Source organism: Sceloporus occidentalis, unplaced genomic scaffold, assembly GCF_023333645.1.
Source record: "Sceloporus occidentalis isolate IW3139 unplaced genomic scaffold, rSceOcc1.0.p SCAF_1, whole genome shotgun sequence".
Lineage (NCBI taxonomy): Eukaryota > Metazoa > Chordata > Lepidosauria > Squamata > Phrynosomatidae > Sceloporus > Sceloporus occidentalis.
In genome coordinates, this window is record NW_028316981.1 from 291,684,368 (window position 1) to 291,699,390 (window position 15,023).

Consider the following 15,023-nt stretch of genomic DNA (forward strand, 5'->3'; position numbering starts at 1 on the left):
AAGAAGGGTTGTGCAGCCCATCACGTACTACAGTATATATCAGTTCAAGCTTGCCCATCACTTTCAGCTGTGCTTAGAAATAACTGAAAACCAATGAAGATCTGATAGAACTGGTGAAATGCCTTACGAGTGATGCCTCCTGTCTGACATATTCTGACATGGCCAATATTCTTCTATGCCACCTGACTGTTATGCCACACAGTACCAAGAAAGGATACTGTCTGCTAGGAATGACCAAAGAGAAAAAAATGCAAAACCAGAAGTAGCAAGAAATTCACTTCCGATTTTGAAAAACCAGATATTCATGTTAAACCATGTAGGGAGACTTGCTCCTTGTTGAAAAGATGAGTTGGTGCTCCCGGAGGTATTCTGGAACAGCAGGTCACCCCTTTGCCAGGTGGGGGACAGAAAACACGTGATCCAAGGTATCTGGAGTAATTGAGGGCCAAAATAGTTTGAGGATCACATACAGACTGAAAATTTGCCTACACTATTGGATCCTGACTAAGGAGATTATTGCACCACCTCCAGTGCCCAACTTACCTCTTCCAAATTTGGCTCAAATTCAGAAGTTAGACAGATTTTATTGCATGGCCCTTTCTGTCAAAATGGCTTTCCGTTTCCTCCAGGGCTGAACTTGGGCCCTGTAAGTAGCTTCGGCAGCCATTTTTTCCAATTCAGAAGCTCCTGATTTGGAAAAAATAGCTACCAAAGAGACTTACGAGGCCCAAATTCAGCCCTGGAGGCAACAGAAAGCTGTTTTGACAGGTTGATTTTGTCGTTGGACTTTTCTAACTTCCAAATCTGAGCCAAATTTGGAAGAGTTAAGTCGAGCACCAGAAGCAATGTGATAATCTCCAAAATTGGAAGTGTGCTAGCAAAATACCATTTGAAAAGATCTCCCATAACAAATCTTTTATCAGCCTACATATATTTACAGAGTCTAGACAAAGTCTACACTTATCTGAGAGTGAAAGGAGGCCAATCATAAGACAGTATCTTTAGCAATATGTATGGGTAGGAATTCTGTGTTTTACTGGATTCTCTAGGTTTCACGTGCTGGGTTTGTTTTGCCAGGGGGCTAAAAATGTCTAATTGTGCCTCCAGAAGCTTTCTCAGGGGTGTAATTGGCTGTTTTAAGGGGTATAATTGGCTATTCCCCTACTAATCAAACAAAGAAATGAGTTCTGCACTTAAAAAAAACAGAATTGGTGCAACCTACCAATGTTTGTTGGGGTGAAAATAAGGCCAATTTCTAGTGTTCCTTTTGTAACCTATTCATTAGACTGTAAGCTGGAGTTTAGGAACAGGTAACTCTCCAAATGCTGTTGCATTTCATTCCCCATCCACCCTAGCCACTCTTGCCAATGACAAGGCATGATGGGAAGAATAGTTCAGCAACACACCCACGTCCCTCTTAAACTGTAAACAGCCTTGGGTTGTTAGTCCTAATTGGAGTAGACCCGTGGAGTAAATGGGATGTAGTACATCAACACTTACATTTATATCTTATATCACTGACTCAGTTGGAAGACTGTTTCTTTTAGTTTCTTGATTGCTTCAAGAAAAATGAACTATATGTATAGTCAATGGCAGATAGACCATTGAATCTGGTCCAGGCTTCAGTATGAACTTTGAAGGAGCTGTCCATGGTGCTGAATTTATTTTCTATTGACAGGGGGAACCTTCTTAGTAACTAATAGAGCATTTCAGATTTTGGAATTCCAATTTTGGAGGGGTAGAGGCACCATCCCACTGGTAGAGATGCTCTTCTGGAGCCCCTTCACACTACGCAATTATAGTATTGTGATTCCACTTAAATTGCCATGGCTTCATCCTATGGAATCTTGGGATTTGTAGTTTAGGGAAGGGGCATTTAGAACTCTCAGCCAGAGTGCTCTAGTGCCTCACCAAACTACAGACTTCAGGGGTCCATAGGATGCACCCAGGACAGTGCATCCTATTAAAGAAGAAATAGTGCTATAACTCTATACTATAGCATGAAAATGCCTCTTGTAGGATAAAGGTTCTCTCTGGTACCACTAGCAGTGTTCCTCTAGGCATAATGAATGGGGTATGGGTGTGTATGTGGGTGCACATGTGGCATTGCATCCACTGAATCCAAGATATTTTGGAACCCCACAAGACCTCCTGATCCCCCTTAGTTAACTCAAGCCTGGAGCTGGTATAGCAGGATCTCCCTGCTCCCAAATCTATCAGTACTACAAACCAATTTAATATATTGTCATATGCCATAAAATTGCCAGTCAGATACATGTTACTTAACTCTACTTCCATTTCCTACAATTTGGTACAATTGTGTACAGCAATTGATGACTTCTATATTTGTTGATTGATTTATATTTTATTTTTAATGCTGGACCTCATTTGGACATATGTCTTTCTTGGACTATGAGTATCCATGTGGTTGGTTAACAAGTCACTTCTGGCTTCTAAAAGAAACAGACCTTGGGAGGAAAGAAATTATTTAAACAGCAAATTTAAATTTGCCTTTAAGGGTTTTTTTTCTCCGCCAAGGATGATGGTTGGAGAGGGCTGAGATATTTATTCAGAAGCTCTATTCTGTTGTCACCAAATTTTGCCTCCCCAAGGCCTATGGCTGAACTACCAGCCATAATGATAGACCAGTATGCGATGCTGAAATTACACTTGCATTATGCATTCAAAAATACTTAACCTATTTTTTAAAGCTTTGATAGGAAAGTTTAGTTATTATTTTTTTCACGCAGGGAGGCTAACTATATTTTGAGATTATAAATAATCAATAATAAAAGCTTTATTTATACCCTGCTTCTCTGTCAAGGACAATCAAAACAGCTTACAGTTAAGAATCCATATGATATATACCCAATTATGCCCTCGCTCCCCTTAAAATATCAATTAAAAGCAATAACAATTAAGACTATACATTAAAATAATCAAAAGGGGTTGAATGCGGTTTCAGAAAGATCATAAGGTGGTGGACTCAATTTAGCAGCTGGGTAGTTATGTCTGTCTTACTGAGGCATGTGTCCCAAGGATGTGCCAGTTTAACTATCCCATCTTGCCACGAAGAATCATGTAAATTGCGGTTTTGTACACAGTATGATTTCTTCATGGAATTCCTTTTACAAGGTTCATTCAGTTCACAGTTAGGAAACTTCAAGATGATGATGATGATGATGACTCCTGAATCTTCTTCACAAAAAAAATATTAATATATTTGATCAAAAAATTCACTTAAAATATACAAAAAATCAACATAAAATAAACTATTAAAATATTAAAACAATTTATAAACACACTTAACAAGGATAAACAGCACAAATACAGTACGATTTGAAACAATTCAGCAACCTCCTAAAAGCTATTATCCAAGTCTTTGCTGCCAATATTAAAACAACAAGGAGGAAACTGTTCTAGCCTCCCCTGGATGGGAGTTCCAGAGCCTAGGGACAGCCAAGGGGAAAGACACTTTGTCATGTCCCTATGAAATGTACCTGTGAAGGAGGCTGGACTGGAAGAAGGGATTCTCTTGAGATCTCAGAATCTGGTCAGGCTCTTGCAATGAGATACAGTCTGTCAGACAGACAGCACCTTAGTCATATAGGACTTTACAAGTCATAACCAGCTGGCTTGGAGACAGACCACAAGTCACTGGGGCTGTTGGAGCAGTGAAATTATATGAAGCTTGTAACTAGCTCCAGTTCATACTCTAGTTGCAGTTCTTTGTACCAAGTGAAGTTTCTAAACTCCCTTCAAAGGCATTCCCACATAGAGCATGTTACAGTAATCCAAGTATAATGTAACTAAGGCATGTATCACTGTGGCTAGATTAGGCATCTCCAGAACAGCTGCATAATAAACAGTACTGCTTCCCGCACCTCCTTTTGCAACTCTTGGGTTTTTCTGCTTTATACATTTCTGGATTGATGGCATCCTTTCCCCCCAGCCACTCATCTGAAATGTGTGGGGAAAGCTCTGTTTGTAATGCTTAGTAAGAATAGAATCTGCATAATGAGTTAGAGCTATTCTTCATTCTGCGTATTGCAGACTCTGAAATTTATGGGGCTTAAGTTAGTCATGAATAACTTCTTCCATTAATTTCAGTGGGCTTTCTGTAAGCATCACTGAGGGTTTATTGTTTAAAATGCTGTTGTTCTATTAATGGACCAAGTTGTTTTTCTACTATAGTGAAGGATCATTCTTTCTTACACTCTAGCAGGCTTGGATCTTCATGATAGTCTTTTTCAATAGACACATTCAATCAGTAGCATAGTTTGAGATTATTACAGTGGAAGTGCAATGGTCAATCCTTTTTTTTTAAAATTCCACATTATGAGCACTATTCAGCTGAAGCATTATACACTTTTACAAGAAATTGGAATATTCTGGATTTTCCCATCCGTTCTGGACAACTCATAGCAATGGAAGTTGGAGACAAAGTGGTATATGGGGTGAGAACTAAAGAGATGTTTTGGTGAGAAATTGGGTCTCACACAAAGAAATAATGGGTCACCTCCATCTGAGAACCACAGTTGTACATTAACCCAGGGATTTTAAAGAAAAACCCCTTTGTCCTGATTTCCAGCAAATAGGATGTAATAGCCACTTTGGTTTACGCTCTTAAAATGTTTTAAGAGTCCTTGGGGAGATGCCAAAAGCACTGATGTTGCATCGTTAAGCTAAGCAATGGCATCTGTTTGCCATCTGCACGCCTCATCAAGTGAACTTAATTTGCAAGCCATGTTTGACAATGTTACAGTAGCATCATCTCTTAAACTCTACAGGAGCTGAGGTTGGTTGAGTAGGTTGCAATTAATTCTTTAATGGATTCTTTATTCCAAGAAATGCTGCTCTTTATACTTGGCCCTCCATATGCATGGATTCCTTATCCAAGGATCCAGCCATCCATGGCTTAAAAATATTCAAAGAATACATAAAATCCAAAAACCAAACCTTGATTTTGCCTTTTATATAAGGGAAACCATTTTGCTACACCATTGTATTATAATGGGACTTGAGCATATAAGGAATACCATTTTACTGCACCATGGTATTTAATGAGACTTGACCATCCACGGATTTTGATATCCATGAGGGGTCCTGGAACAAAGCCCTAGTGGATACCAAGGGCCCACTTATAACTTGTCCTAGGTTTCCAGTGGTACATTCAGGACAGGGCTTTGGAGTGGAAGTCTAAAGCCCTAATTCAGGAGAATGAGCAGGAAGCCCTGTAAATGTCATAGGGCCAACTTACTCTATCTTAAAGTATGTGAAGTTATATACATTATGACCCAAGGTTGTACAAATGGAAGTAAAAGCCATTAAAACCACAGTTTAAAAGTACCTAATCTCTTACGTGCATTACTATGGGTGTGCACTTCACCACATTCTTATGATTCTTTGCTTCAACTGAGAACTGGTACTGCAGAAGGCATAGCTCTGTTGACTAGGCAAGAAAGCAGAAACCCAGGCTTTGTTGATTCAAAACCTTCACATAGTTTGCCAGGTCTTGTGCCCCTTCCCATTTTCACACACACAAAAAATGCATAGCTCAAAATGTGTAATCTTTGAAAAATGCACACAAACACATTTTAATGAAGGAGGAAAATATGCACTTTGGGAAATTTGTGTAAGACAGTGTGTACACTGGGGAAAGGACATCCCAAAATACACACAAATGTCCGTGTGTGTATTAAAAGCAAAATTTTATAGCCCCATATGAGACAAATACAGGAAGAAAATGGGTCTCCTTCTCCTTCTTCTTCCCACCTTAGTGTTCTACATGTTGAAATGAAGGATTAAAAAGTTATCTGTCTGCCTAATAGACAAAGAAATATTAATATAATAATAATAATAATATGTTTTATTTATATACCGCTATTCCAAAGATCATAGCGGTGAACAGCAAGTAAGCTAATTAGCAAGTAAGCTAATTTGCCCCCAACAGTCTGGGTACTCATTTTAGCGACCTCGGAAGGATGCAAGCCTGAGTCGAGCTTGGGCCCTTTTGCTGGTCTTGAACTCGCAACCTTGCGGTCTTGAGTGAATGGCTGCAGTACAGGCATTTAACCACTGCGCCACCAGGGCTCCATATTAAATGTACACTCCTGACATTTGTGCTTGAACAAAGAGCCAGCTAACTCACTAATTAAGGCCCTCTTCAGAGCAGCCATTAAGGCCAGCCTGAGGGCAGAAATGGGGTTTCTCATCCAGATGATGAATGTCCTGATTTTGCCCCCAGGGCACCATGATGCTGCATGCTGCTCCACATGGCGTGTAGCATCATGGTGCTTGTCTGGTAATGCATCCATACAACGCAGTGCTGAAGGAGTGTTGCCAAGCTGCAGCAGCGCAGCTATGGTGCCCTTTCCATAATTCATAATCCATAATTCTGGTCCCAAAACCTGCCTTCAATTTATATATGAGGTCAACTTATAATCAACTATATATGGTAAATACACAACTATCTGCAGCTTTATTTTTAAAATGGTAAATTACAGCAATTCAAGGCCATTCTCATTACTGTCAGAAGAATGTGCTGTCTTCTTCATTGTTTAAAATTTCCACAAAGGGTAAGAATTATTTATTGCAATGTTCAGACTGAATGACGGCATGACAGATAGAGTTTGAATACTCTCTGAAACAATGATTATAGCTGTGCTCAATTAATGCAATATATATAAATATAATACAGTGTCTCAGCTTTATTTACTAAGGAGCTATATGTCTTCCATGTGCTGCAATATACTGGACGTGCTGAAATGCAACCAAATGCTTAAATGTATGTATATGGTCAATATGACAATTTTTCAAGAGATGAAAGGTCTGCTTATGTACTGCAAATATTGTGTAAATGAATTCTATCACTAAGCTATATTACTTATACCATATGCCTTATAAGAGAAATATTGCTTAAAAGAAAAATGTATATACTACAAGTACCATTTGCCTTGTAAAAAATGCTTATAAAAGCAACGTAATGACCTGTTATTACATTGACAGAAATGAAAGAATATCAATGAAAGAATATGACTGGACTGGAAATATCTATATGCTATAATGTACCTCCCTGCACACACACTCTTGTGTGTAAATGCACAGGTGACAAAATGCTAAACTTATAAATGAATAAACAGAATTTGCAAAATACAGATAGTCCTAAATACCCTAAAGGTACCAGATCCTGTCTGATCTTGGAAACTAAGTGGGGTCAACCCTGTTTACTACTTGGATGGGAGACCACCAAAGAAGACCAGGTGCTGTAGGGTATATATCAGAGGAAGGAACTGGCAAAAGCATCTGAGGACACCTTGCCTAAGAAAACCCTATGAAACTCATGAGGTTGCCATAAGTTAAATGTAATTGTTTCCCATTAAGTTGCAGTCATAACATACTTATACGATAAGAAATCTGAGCCTGCTGGGCTTTCCAGTAATGAAGCTATGACTTAGCTTCAGCCTGAAGGATCTTACAACCCTTGAAGCCATGCTTTGTTTCTTGAAAAGTTATGAGTCCTCTCTTGTCCTGTTCTGAGAACTCTTACATGGAGTTCTTTGGAATGGAGGAAGAGATAAAATGTTACATCTTGACTTGAGCTTAGTAGAACACCAGCAAGGGTGAGGATGAAGAAATGAGGCAGTTGCTTCACCACTTTCTCTTCCTGCCTATGAGCATTATTAAGCATATAAATTGTAGAGAAGATAAGTTTCCTAAAGGTATAAAAGCTTTGTTTGTTACCCACAGATTACTATCTTTTTGTTCTCATGCACACAGCAGCTGTTATTTTAAATAAACTTTACACAAATTCAAACCACTGTCTTACCAATCAAAAAAAAAATGTTCTAAATAATCCCATATCCCTGTTTTAGCTGTTCTTACTATATGGTAAATATTAATTTTTGATTCAAATCAAAGACTATTTTGAACACCTCCTAGTCTGGATGGTTTTGCTTAATTGCATTTTACAATCTCTGTAGCACAGCAAAAGCAAAATTGCCATAAACAGATGTTACAGTAGACTTTTTGTGTAGTAATGGAACTGTAGTCTTGACTCCTCAGTCCATATGAACCAACATTTTAAGGCCCTTGTTACTCAGATTGCCAGTCTTCTCCTAGGATGCTTTTGTTTTTCAACATGATAATGTCTCCAGAGTTTAGAAGGTGCTATGAATGTAAAGTGGTTTTCTTTTCAGTTTTGTCTCAAACCCCAGAATTCCATAGGATGAAACCACAGCAATTAACATGGAATAATAGTGCTATAATTGTGCGGTGTGAAAGGTACCTGCATCCTGAGAAGTTGAAGGAAATCATGGAAACCACTGGTGGATAAAGGGGAGAAAGAAGAGACTCTGAGAAACAAAGGGATACTCCCATCCTCAGCTGAAGACTGCAAGCAGTATGTAACTGTTAAATTGTCTGCTTCACACACACAAAAAATCCTCATTGAGTGTAAGGTAATTGATTTTTGCTGGATGATGTTTCTTAAAAATATTTATCCATCATATATGCTAGAGTCTGTAGGTGAGTGGGAAATGGGGATTTGTTGTTTTTGTTTTCAAAATGCATGCTTCCTTTATTGTCTAGCACAGGGGTAGGCAATCTTTTTGAGCCGGGGGCCGGGTTGCTGTCCCTCAGACAACTGGGGGGCCGAAGCCAAAAAATAAATAATTAAATAATTTTTTTAAAAAATTAAATATATAAATAAACCAGGACAAATGTAGGACAAAATGTTCAAATGGAAGACACTTTTTTTTAAAAAAATGAAGGACACGTGAAAAAATTTGCTGATTTTTTAAAAAATGCAAAATAAATGCATGTTTCTGAGGCTTCTATAGACAATTGCCCCCCCAAGGCCCCAGCGGCAATCAGCGGCAGGACCGGGCTGGGGCCGGTCCCAAGGCCTCGCCGGGCCGCATCCGGCCCGTGGGCCGCAGGTTGCCTACCCCTGGTCTAGCACAAAATATGGATAAGGAAAGGTGTGGGGGGGGGGGGAGAAAATAAAAATCATGGATAGGATTTTTCATTTTAGTAGGATTTTTAGTAATATAATATAAATTTAAATACTACCATTACTAAAACCTTATTGGAATAAAGGTATAAAATCCCATCTGTGGTTTTACTTCCCCCCTCTTCCTTGTTTCTGTTTTGATTTTGAGAATGAAGGAAAGAGCTGCATTATTTGGGGGGTGGGTGGGAAATCTCTCACTTCTCACCCACTCACCCAACAAAAGGGACTAATTGCTTTATACTGGCCATTGACCGAAACAAATATATGTATGCATATATGCCTGTAAAAAGCAATAAACAAGGACAAAATTAACTTGGTTAAGATAATAATGCTGGGCAAAAAGTAAAGCAGGAGGAAAATTGATTTACTCTGTCTACCTGTACCATGTACTACAGGTAAACTGAGTCAATCAAGTGAGCTACTGCCCTAGCTTTACAATACCTGAGTAAGACTGTTGATGATCAGAGCTCTTATTGACAGGGTTGTCCTAAGGTGAAGACAACTTGATGGCAAACAACAACAGCAGAATTAACATAACTGTAATAAAATTAATATAGTAGAATTAAATAGAATTAGCATGTGTAACAGAGTCATCATTTCAATATAAATGTGATTTACATATAATTTTAAAACTTTTAACCATGAAGGCACTTTCCTACTAACTTTCCTATCTCTGCCTTAGGCCCAGGAAGCATTCCTTCTAAGACTCGGAGTGTCCACTTTGTTGAAAGTGCAGACTGCAACTCCTGAAATCTCTGGTAATAAGTATGTTTAGGATAATAAGGACAATAGATAATATTTGATTTTTAGGAAATTATGTTTTTAGTTATGTTTATATGTTATCCGAAGACCACACAGCAGTGTCACTGGGGGGTGGGGGGGTTCAGGAGGTGCGGGCTACATTGGATGATACCCCAAAATGTTTCGGCCTACACGGCTGCTGCTTCAGCCTGCATGACCACTGCTCCACCCTGAGGGAGCTTCCCCGTCCCTGCAGGGACTCCTTGGGGCCACGCCAGTGCTCCTTGGGGACACACAGGAGCTCCTTGGGGCCAGCACTCCTTGAGGCTGCACAGGAGCTCCTTGGGGCCGTGCAAGAGCTCCCTGAGGCACACCAGTGCTCCTTGGGGCTGTGTAAGAGCTCCTTGGGCCCATGCAGGTGCCGCTTGTAGTCACGGCTCTGGCCCTTAGGGGCATGGCTCCAGCACTCATGGATGTTTCTCCAGCCTGCACAGCTGCTCATGTGTGCTCCCCACCCCGGAAACCCTGCCAAAAGTCCCACCCACCCATACTGGGCGTCACACACTGCGGGAACGCCACTGAGACCACAACTATAATAAATGTACTTTTGTTCTTTTTACAGTAGCCCCTGAAGGAGGTCAATTTGTGACAAGGCTGAAACATGTTGGGTTTTTTAATATAATAAAGCTTGTGGACCATCAACAGCACATAGGACTTTGTTTCCTTTATCTCTTCCATTGTGAATACATGCTTTCCAGTTTTTTGTTCTGTTCTAACATGATAAAGCATGAACGCTGCCAGCCTGAAAACTAGAGTTGGTTTGATGGTTTTGTAAAAGGGGAAGGTTCAACAGGTGTTGCTTGTCACACAGCCAGGTAACAAATAACACTGCTAAGAGCAGTGCAACACTTTTTTTTGGGGGGGGGGGGAGCTTTTTGAAACACTCTCTGCAGCACCTTTAAGATATAAAATTTAAAAATGGACAATTAACCAAAGCAAAAATGAGGCAGAAAGACAGGATGTAATCGAAAAACCCTTATCCTAACATATTTAAGGGAGCTTGAGCTAAGCTTATGATACTACAGGCTAAAACACACAAACACCCATGGATTTGCTCACTCTCCAGTGTGAAGAAGATGAATGGATATTGGAGCAGGGAAGCAAGCCTCAGCGAGAAGGGCAGGTCAAATAAAAGATTCAGGTCAAAGGGAAAGAGAGGTTCTTCCTCTGTCTCTGTATTTTAAAGGGCTTTCCAACTCGGGGGGGGGGGGGGACTGGTTTCCTAAAATTGAAGGGAACAGCTCTGGGTGAGGTAAAACATGACTTAAACATGCACTTGTAAAAGGGTAGAGGTGAAGTGCCGTTCGGGTTCTAATAATGACTCTTCAATGCTCTGGGGAGTAGAGACAATGGACTGTGTACACCAGACAAAAAGCCAATCAAGTCATTTACCCTCTTCCAAATCCAGATGTATTGGCTAACCTCTCTCAAGGCTGAAGGATACCTCACAATGTGGTGTGTGTGGGAGGGAGTATCAGTCTGAACCAGTTCAGCAGGTCTCCATTTACTGGAAGTAGACAAGACAGTTAAGACCTGCTTGCAATTATCAAGAAAGCATTTTCTTGACAGCAGGAGTGAGGAGTGAGACAATTTCCATTTTGCAGTTTGGCGTACTCCAAGATGGACAGGGTCCTGGCCCCCAGCCTACCTGTCCTTTCTGCTTTCTTAACCATTTGTGCAGACTTTGGCAACAGACAGATTTCCTGTCTTATGCATCAAAGTCTAATATTCATACTTATTGAACATAATATGTAACAACACCTAGTGAAATTTCTTGTTCTACAAACCATTAAAGGTAAAGGAAACTTCTCCAGTTTTTACTCTGGCAACTTGAGAACCTCAGATGATAGAAGGTCTTAAACTAAATTCTTTTCTCCTTCTCTTTCAATGAATGTATCTTCCAGCAAAGAATCACCCAGTACAAAAAATGTGGGGGTGGGGGTTTGGCAACTTGAAAGGCATTGCTATTGGAGAGACACTGACAGTCTTCCACCTTTGGGCACACAAAATGCTGGCTCTGCTGTAGGAACACACAGTAGCTTTTAAATATACACAAAGAAGAGCACATGAGCTTTCATCCTTGAAGTAAGAATGTTGCTAGGGTCCCCAGGTAAGGACTGTCCCAGGCCCTGAGATTTCAGAATCAAAACTTGACCCCTGTGGATGACTCCAGGCAGCACTGGTGATTTTACAAGGGGCAGCCACAGTGATATCATTAAACATGCTTCATTAAGTATCAACCACAATTGCACTGAGTATGCTTTTCAAATAAAAAACACCATGTCTTAATAATAAAGAAAACATAGATATATCCACTGTTCAATACAGTGTGCTTATTCTGAAATGTTGTCCCCTTACCCTGAAAACTGAGAGGGTCCAGGATATGAGATCTGGGAACACTAATAACATCTTCCACCTCTTTGTTGGTGTCCACAACTTGAAAAGGCTAAGATAATTACTTGTTCCTTCTTTGGAAGCTGCTGGTTAGCTATCTGGTTAGTCTGAGACTGTACAGAATGCAAATCATCACAGGTTGATTATTATATTTAACTTAAGTCATGAACACTTACATTCTCAATATCAGAGGCCTACACAAGCAGGTTGTCTTCAGTAGGTTTGTGTGGGTGTGAGAACAGAATTCAGCCTTTTAATCTAAGAACCGTACCCAACCAACCAAACCCAACCACAATATATAATTAAAGGTTATCCCTGTACTGGTCTGCAGGGAAAAATTCAATTGGATTTAATTTAATTGAAATTGTTTCCATTACCTAAAGAATGGAAACCTTAAACAGCACATCTAATATCTATCTTCTCTGTAACTAACTAAAACAGTGTTTAATTTTATAACTTCTTAGTCTTCTAATTAGCAGTCTATGGCAATCATGTTTTATTTCCCCCAAACCTTTTATTGATGTGATAATAATAGTGTCTGATCAAAGTGCAGAAGTCAAAGAACATGCAGTTTTATGTATGGAATAACACACCATACTCTATTTTAAAAGAATTCATTGTGATGTGAAAGAATCTGGAACAATTTAAAACCTATATGATAAGTGGTCTTTTAATGAGTACAAGCTAAATACAGACCACACTTGTGTCTGTGGCATGATTTTAAATATAATATAGACAAAACGACCAAATGGAACTGATTTCTATAATAATTTCATTTCATACAACCTTTCCCACCACATTTTCACATTCTTATTATCTTGGCATGGGGAGTGGGGATTGCTAGGTTTGTTTTCAGCTTTGATTTGCTAGAGAATTGTAGGGTCTTCCCTCAGTTTTAGGTGAATAATCATTAAAGTTTTTCAGGGGATTCTGGTCTTCTAATAACTTATTTTTCCTCCTGGAATCATCTTCCCCAGTGCCCCAAGAAGCCTCTTGCTTGACACATGGGCGGGCCGGCCTTCCTTCCTTCCTTCCTTCCTTCCTTCCTTCCTCCGCTCCCTCTCTCTCCTTCCATCTTCCCTTCCTTCCTTCCCTCCTTCCTTCCTTCCTGTAGATCTTTGAAATTCTTCATGTATGAATCAGACAATATAAGATTAGTTCAATAACAAAAATAACACTAAGAAAAATAACACTGAGCACTGTGCATATATATTGCTGTTTACTGTTTTGTTGAGAAAGACTTTGCAGGTCAGAATATATTTTTATTTTTTCATATTTATTTTTCTTATGAGTGTTGTATACATTTATACATTTTCCTGCTGTCTTGCTGCCAGTATTGGTTGTGCATGGACCACTGCTAGGTATTTTGGTCTGACTAGATATTTTGTTTGTTTGTTTTATATTCCATCTTTCCTCCATCAAACTGAAAGTATTGTACATGGTCTTCTTATCCCATTTTAGCCACACAACAATCCCATCAGGTAGGTCTGGATGAGAGGGTTGAGCTCACTTGCTGGGTATATGGCTAAGTGGGGATTTGAACATGTATCCCCCAAATCTTGTTCCTGGGGTCCATTCACACTATAGAATTATAGCACTATTATTCTTCTTCGTGGTCTCTGCGAATCATACAAATGGGTTTCACTGCGCCTGCGCAGTGCTGTTCGGAGACTTCTGGAATCACTAGGCAAAGTTCACTTTGCAACATATAGAAACTTTTTGACGGTAACTCCGCCCACCCATTATAAGGCCCCTGCCTTCCCGCTCTTTCCCCAGTTCCTTTTTTCCGCCGCGCTAGCTGCTTCAGGGAACTTCACTCGCTCTTTAGCTTGATTGGAATCACTGTGTTTTTGACCATTCGTTGTCTCCCGCCCCTGATAACTTCGGACTCTCAGCTTGTTGACCTCGATTTTGGACTTTCCCTCCGCTTTTGTTTCTTCAGAAGAAGGTCTCCAGCACCTTTCAAAGTGTGACGTTGCAGAGACAAAGTGCCCATCCGGGAAAGGACCACGATCCGAAGACTTGTCCACTCTAGAATTGTGAGTCCTGGCTGACTTCGGCCATCGACCAGGGCAAGACCCATGAGGGGGGCCCTCTCTTCATCGTCGGCTCTCTCAGCTACGCTGCCTGCTTCTTCTTGCCGGGCCAGCGTGTCCAGCGTGGTGTCTGCCCACCAGTGGCTGAATCGTCCACCACCGCCGATGTGGCCAGTGGTTCATTCAGACCCAGTGCCACCAACAAACCCTCCGAGCGCCCCCACAAAACGTCGGAGACTGAAGGTTTCGAGCCCAAGACGGAGTCCGGGAGGAGGGCATCCCTGGAGGGCTCGCGCTCGAAGGATCGAGCAGATGTGGCCCGTGGTTCATTCAAACCCAGTGCCACCAACAAACCCTCCAAGCGCCCCCACATAACGTCGGGGACTGAGGGTTCCGAGCCCAAGACGGAGTCCGGGAGGAAGGCATCCCCGGAGGGCTCGCGCTCGAAGGATCGAGCGGATGTGGCCCGTGGTTCATTCAAACCCAGTGCCACCAACAAACCCTCCAAACGCCCCCACATAACGTCGGGGACTGAGGGTTCCGAGCCCAAGACGGAGTCCGGGAGGAAGGCGTCCCCGGAGGGCTCGCGCTCGAAGGATCGAGCGGATGTGGCCCGTGGTTCATTCAAACCCAGTGCCACCAACAAACCCTCCAAGCGCCCCCACATGCGTCAGGGACTGAGGGTTCCGAGCCCAGGATGGAGTCCGGGACAAAGGCGTCCTCGGAGGGCTCGCGCTCAAAGGATCGAGCAGACGTGGCCCATGGTTCATTCAAACCCA

General features: G+C 41.1%; 1 long non-coding RNA gene across 1 annotated transcript; it reads left to right on the forward strand.

Annotated features, from left to right (window-relative positions):
- The first annotated feature begins 8,210 nt into the window (after positions 1-8,210).
- On the forward strand, positions 8,211-10,455 carry LOC149324063 (uncharacterized). The gene is made up of 3 exons (XR_016280351.1): positions 8,211-8,401; positions 9,696-9,771; positions 10,377-10,455. It is a non-coding gene; the product is annotated as an uncharacterized LOC149324063 (long non-coding RNA).
- Positions 10,456-15,023: the final 4,568 nt, after the last annotated feature.